The sequence below is a fragment of the Microtus ochrogaster genome, unplaced genomic scaffold (genome assembly GCF_000317375.1).
Source record: "Microtus ochrogaster isolate Prairie Vole_2 unplaced genomic scaffold, MicOch1.0 UNK18, whole genome shotgun sequence".
In the NCBI taxonomy this organism is placed as follows: Eukaryota; Metazoa; Chordata; class Mammalia; order Rodentia; family Cricetidae; genus Microtus; species Microtus ochrogaster.
The window spans coordinates 631,198-637,847 of record NW_004949116.1 but is presented as its reverse complement, the minus strand read 5'-3'; the positions used below and the strand labels follow the sequence as shown (position 1 = coordinate 637,847).

The window sequence follows — 6,650 nt, the reverse complement described above, 5'->3', positions numbered from 1 at the left end:
TGCCAGGCTGATAGAGAATTTTTAAATAGAAGAAAGATAGGAAGCCAAAGAAAGATATGAAGTCCTTTATGACCTCTAAGTAGAATAAATATAATGAAAGTCGCAACCTGTTCCACAGTAGCATACCGCCAAAGACAAAGTCAAATAGATCTTAATAACAGCTCAAGGAGAGAAACACAGGGCTGCACAAACCAAAGGCAAATTTAAAATGAAATACATAAATAAAAAAGGTCAGATATGGTGGCACATGCCTTTAATTCCAGCGCACTCAGATCTCTGTGAGTTGAAGGCCAGCCTGGATTACACAGCAGGCTCTAGGTCAGCCAGGGCTCCATGATGAGACTCGGCAGCAATAATTAATTAATTAAAACGTTTTAAGAGAAGATCTAATTATATTGCTCAGTTTGGCCTCAGACTCTTGGGCTCAGTCAATCCTCCTGCCTCAACCTCCAGAGTTACTAGGATTATAGACTGTTACCACTATACCCATGAAGATGTTAAATGAAAAGAAACAGAATTTTTACAAACAGTTCAGCATTCAAGGGGATAATAAGGTAGTTTGTTTGGAAGAAAGGGAAAGAGGAGTCAGATGAAAACATGGTCGCATAATACAGGATGATGAGCCTTGAAAACAGTAAACCGGCCGGGAAATCTGAGCCCAGACCCGGTAAGAACAAAGGGTTCTTGTGGTGAAAGGACCAGCAGAGCGGGACTGCTCGGCATGCACAGTATCCTCTGAACCATACAGTGGCATAGGTGGAGCTTTCCTGGCGTTGGTAAAGGCTACTGTACCTGGGAGAATAAGTGCAAGAGAGTCTAAAAGGCACAAATAAATCTCCGAGGGCCGTGGTTCAGACTCTGAGACCTGCCCCTTCCCCAGCTCACAGCCTGGCTTGTTGGGAGGAGGAGATGAATGCAATCCCTGGACGGAGCTGGGCACTCACGGAAAAGGACTCCGCGGAAACTGCTGTGCCGAATCTGGCATAACTGTGAGAGTTTGCTTTAGAGACAAGAGGGCTCGGGGTGTGGTCCTACGCTGATGAGTAGTGGGCAGCAGATTGCAATGGGGGGCGCGGGGCAGGGGCGGGGCTTGTGAACGGAGATGCGCTATGGAAATATCTGAATGCTATGTCGGTTTCCATGGGGGCACCAGCTGCGGGAAAAGTCTCCGAAGTTGGTAGTCAGGCTCGTCCAATCACAGTTTTGTTCTGTGGCTGTTCTCCGTCACCCTGAGCCTTCCAGGCAGGACCCTTTTATTAAGGCTTACACTGTTAAGTTCTCAGATTGCTACAGGAGAGCAGAGGTTGGCACTGAACCCTGATGTTGCACGTTCAACGTGGGGAGAGGCTAGCCAGCCACCCAGGGCAGGCTGATCGCGACTGCATCACTCCCTCATCAAGGCAGCTGGCATCCTCACTCTCCCTCCTTGTACAGCTCTGCCAGCACCACCATCTGAAGATTTTCAGATGCCCTATATGTTGTCATGGTAACCCACACATCGTCTCCAACCAAAGAATTCAGGATGGGAAAACGCATGTGGCAATGAGACCCATGGAATCTCCTGGTCTTACGCTGCCCATCTACTGGGGGATGAGTAGAAACCTTAGGGCAATGGCCAAGGAACTTAGTCGCTTCCCCCGCAGCAGAGTGGAATCCCAGTAGACACTCATTCCATTGCTCTGAGTTTAAGCCTGGGTAGAGATGTTGGAGATTTGAAGAGGAGGAGGCCAGAAACACCCGTCTAGGAGACAGCGGGGCCAAGGGTCGAGGCTGGAGGTGGGAATGCCTCATTCAGCATTTCTACATTACAACCATTTTAGGAATGCCTGCTTCCTCTCCCCAGAACCCTGGGTTGTGCTCAGTGGGACAGAGGGGTCCTTTCCCAGAAAATACAACCTCATGTGTGAGTGTGTGTACCAACGATCAGTCCTGCTGTTTTGTAGAACAGTCTCCATGACACGGCATGCTCGCGTCATCCTCGTGTCATCCTCTCTCCTGTCCAGGGATGACTGGCCTCTCTACCCTGTCAGCTGTCACAGCTTCTGTGTCAACTTCTGAGTCAGCTGGGCTGTTCTCCACCTCTGAGCAGATCCAGGCGACCTCCAACTGAACTTGGTTGACACTGGGTCCTGATTAGATTTTTGTCCATTTGACCCGAGTCAGAGTCATCTGAGAAATGGGAACTTCAATTACATGGGCCTTTAAACAAAACTCTGGGGCATTTTCTTGATAGATGATTGATGTGGAAGGGCCCAGCCCATTGTGGGCGGGGCCATCCCCAGTCAGGGATCCTGGAAAGCCTACTGAGCAAGGCTGGAGGAGCAGGTCAGTGGGCAACATTCTTTCATAGCCTTGGTATCTATTCTTGCTCCCATGTTTTTTCCTGAAGTTCCGGCTCTTATTTTCTCCCCTGATGAACTTTAAACTGAAAGATGAAATAAACTCTTTTCCTCCCACAAGTTGCTTTCTGTTTTTATTACAACAACAGGAAGCAAATGCTATCTACCAGGATATAGGGGTCAGAGGTCGCAGCTTGAGCGGGCCGTCTCACGAGACCGGCCTACTTCAGATGCTAACCACAAGTTCCAGGCTGTCACTTCCATCTGAACTCTAACTGACCAGATCCTCTGCCCTGCCCCATTGGCTAATTTACTAGGACAACTTACAGAACCAGAGGAAGTTGTCTGCTTACACCTGCCCATTTCTAGGGTGCTGACTGAAACCAGCATCCTAGTACTTGGCAGTAAGGTGATGAGCTCAAGGCTAAGTTGAGATACATGGCAAGACCCTGGTCCCAATCAACAAATGAAGAAAGATGGATGGGGATAGACAGCCAGGAAAAGAGCTGAACCCTACAAGGGCTGGGAGAGGTCTGAAGGGGTTTGCATACACCGTCTGTGTAGACCACACCTCCAGCACCTAGAAACTCAGGATCTCAGGGTTCCAGAGTCTGACCTCCAGCCCCTTCTCTTGAAGGCAGGGACAGCCAGGTAGGCAGGCTGAAAGCTCTGACCTTGGACTCCTCCAGTTCTTTGGGCTTTCTGGTGAGTGGCCCCTGCGAGGTGTCGGCGCTGTAGAAGACGCCCATGGGAGTGACTGAAGGCACGGTTCCCACTGGGGAACTCAGGACAGTGTTCACATGTATTTCTTACGCTATAGCGCTCTTCCCAGGCTGTGTTTCCAGAGTTTCGTAGGCACATCCCCTGAGGTTCCTGGGTTGATACTTAGGCGTAGGATGCCTGAGTCGTGAGCAGGAAGCAGGTGCCTGCTGAGAGGTTGCCCAACTATTTTTCCAAAGAAGCTGGTGGTTCTGCTTCCCACCAGCCTTGTGCAGGGCTGCACTAGCTCACCCTCCTGTTCTGACTTCTTTATTTTCCTCCATAAAAGGGGAATAGCTGTGATATTTTTTCCAAATTTTATTTTGTGATGGTATTGGTAAAATACATACATTTACTATCTCCTTCTCCCGCCCTCCCTTCCTTCTTTCTTTCCTTCCCTTCCATCCTTCCTTCCTTCCATCCTTCCTTCCTTCCTTCCTTCCATCCTTCCTTCCATCCTTCCTTCCTTCCTTCCATCCTTCCTTCTCTTCCCTTCCATTCCCTTCCTTCCTTTCTTCATTCCTTCCTTCTTCTTTTCTTCTGACAGAATTTCATGTAGCCTAGGCTGGTCTGGGGTTCCCTAAAGTAGTCAAGGATGGCCTTGAACTTCTGACTGTTCTACCTGTTGATCAATGTGATTACAGGTGTACATATACATTCATGCCTGGCTTATTTGGTGCTTGGAATCAAACCCAAATACACGTGTTAAGCATTTTAACAGTTCTCTAGAGTGAACGCACTCTGGGCCCCATCTACTTGGCAGGTCGTCTACTGGCCAGTTCAGGCTTTCCCTGCATCCGGAACAGTCACAGCCTAGACACTCCTTGGACTGGCAGGCTGATGGGTCCCAGTGGGTCTCAATTATAGAGGAATGACTTCTGAAGGTGAATAGTGGGAAGACTCATGTTCTTCTTTTCCAATAACAACGTGCGGGGTGAAAATGTGGTAGCTCTTAAAGGCATAGAATCATCACCAGCTTGTGAACATGAAACCTGGGCTGCCCCGGGAGGGAAAGCCAAACTGCAGACACTGGCAGGGGAGTGTAGGGGCCAGGCTAGGTGGACAGCAGCCTGCTGAGAGCACTAGCTTTTCCCAGGAAATTCTACACCACAGCACTGCTCACTAATGTCGATCCTCACTGAAGGCAGGGCAGTGGTCCAAGGGCTGAGGGGACGTGGGGCTCATTCCTTTAAGCAAGGGCCACACTCTCTCATTGACTTCCCCTTCCTCCCCATGGTCCACACCCCAGCCTTTTCCTGCTGTGTCTGCCGGAAGTAGACCTCACCTTGCTTGCCCACTCCTGTTTTCTGGCTTCTAGTTGGATTTGACCAATGGCAACATCATCAGGAGATGAGAGACTGGGGACAAAGGTGTATCTGGAAACATATATGACCTTGCCTGAGATCCTTGTGGTCCCTGCTGGATATATCCTAGCCCAGGTCCTGATCCTAATTTGGTTTTTGTAGCGCATGCATCCCCTCTCCTTGCCCTTCCATCTCCCATTGGAGTTAGTTGTCTGGGAGCCTCAGTACCATCACGGTTGCTTAGCCCTGCCCACATTTCGCAAAAAGGTCCTCCTCACTGCACCCCGTTTCTGTGCCTACACAATTTGAAGTAACTCAACCCTGCTGAAGCAGAGCATCCTGGGAAGGAGCTGGAGATCTGGCTCAGTGGTTAAAACACACACTGCTGGCGGGGCGGTGGTGGCGCACGCCTTTAATCCCAGCACTCGGGAGGCAGAGGCAGGCGGATCTCTGTGAGTTCGAGACCAGCCTGGTCTACAGAGCTAGTTCCAGGACAGGCTCCAAAGCCACAGAGAAACCCTGTCTCGAAAAAACCAAAAAACACCAAAAAAAACACACACTGCTGTTGCAGAGGACCCCGTGTTTGTAACTCCAGTCAGGGGCTCTGATGTCTCTGACCCCTGCAGGCAGCCCCCGATATATGCACACCATTATAAACAATAAAAATAAATCATATTTTGAAAGCAAGAAGTGATGCAGTGAGGGAAGGTGGCCAGCAGTTCCGGAGCCTGTGGCAATGTCACCTAGGAGACTGTGGAAAGCCACCAATGCTGTTGTCCTCAGTGTCATCACCTGCAATGCAAGGATAGGACACACCAGTGAGAGTGTTCATGAGGACAGAGTGAAAGGACACACATGGGACATGGAGACAGCACCTGTTAGGCAAGCCGTAGCCAGATGCCAGAGGGTTTTGATGAAGAGTTGCAGCAAGGGCTTAAAAGAAGGAAAGAAGGGGGAACCAGATCCGACCTGGTGATGGAGAGAGCAGTTCTGGAGGAAGTGTGGAGGGGGAGGGAGGTCTGTCAGCAGGGAGAGGAGCACAGCAAGACTGGGTGGGGCAGGGATGTCTAAGGGCTCAGCAGGGAAAAGTGATTGCTGCTGAACTTCTTAAGCTGAGTTCAGTCCCCAGAATCCACACCGTAGAAGGACAGAAGAGACTCCAGCAAGCATGCATCTGATCTCCACATGGGGACTCTCCTGTCTCTACCTCCCATACAGATGCATGCTAATGTGCCCAGCCACCTGTGGATGTTGGGGATTCAAACTCAGGTCCTCACACTTGCATGGAAGTGCCGTGTTCATCGAGCCTCACCCCAGCCCAGTCTTCCTATTTTAAAAATATCTGGCCGGACTATAACGGTGCTCATCTGTAACCTCAGCCCTGGAAAGGTTGGGACAGGAAGATCTGGAGTCTGAGGCTAGCCTGGGCTACCAGCTGAGGCTGGTCTAGGATGCAGGACTGGAGTTCGGTTCCCGACACCCACATCAAGCAGCTCACAACCACCTGTAACTCCAGCTTCCAGGAACCTGATATCTTCCTCTGGCCTCCACAGACTCCAGACCCTGTGCCCCAGGACACCTGTACTGCTAGCCCTTTCCTAATCCAGATTAAAATCTTCCCCTCCCAAGTCCAGTGTGCCGGCACATGCCTTGGCTAATCTCTGAATTTGAGACCAGTTTGGTCCACACAGCAAGTTCCAGGCCAGCTAAAGCTACGTATTTAAAAAGGAGGAGGAGAAAGAGCCTTCCCCCTTCCTTGCTTTATAATTTATTTGCCTATTACTTTTTAAATTTACTGATTGATATACATATACATGTGTGTTCAAGTATGCACATGTGCATGTGTGTTCAGGCATACACATGTGTGTGTTCAGGCATGTACTGTACATGCGTGTTCAAGTATGTACAGGTGTTTCAGGTATGCACATGTGCATGTGTGTTCAGGTATGCACATGTGCATGTGTGTTCGGGTATGTACATGTGCAAGTGTGTTCAGGTATGTACATGTGCATGTGTGTTCAGGTATGTGCATGTGCATGTGTGTTCAGGTATGTGCATGTGTGCTCGGGTATGTATATGTGCATGTGTGTTCAGGTATGTACATGTGCATGTGTGTTCAGGTATGCACATGTGCATGTGTGTTCAGGTATGTACATGTGTATTGTGTTTGGGTATGGGGCAGAGATGACATCAGGCATCCTTCTCTATCATTTTCCACCTATTCCTTTGAGGCAAGATCTCTTGCTGA

The 6,650-nt window shown here is 49.6% G+C and overlaps 1 pseudogene; it reads right to left on the bottom strand.

The window, feature by feature from the left end:
• LOC101995122 overlaps positions 1 to 3,088 on the bottom strand; it is a 10,734-nt pseudogene extending 7,646 nt beyond the window's left edge.
• Between the last annotated feature and the right edge of the window lie 3,562 nt (positions 3,089 to 6,650).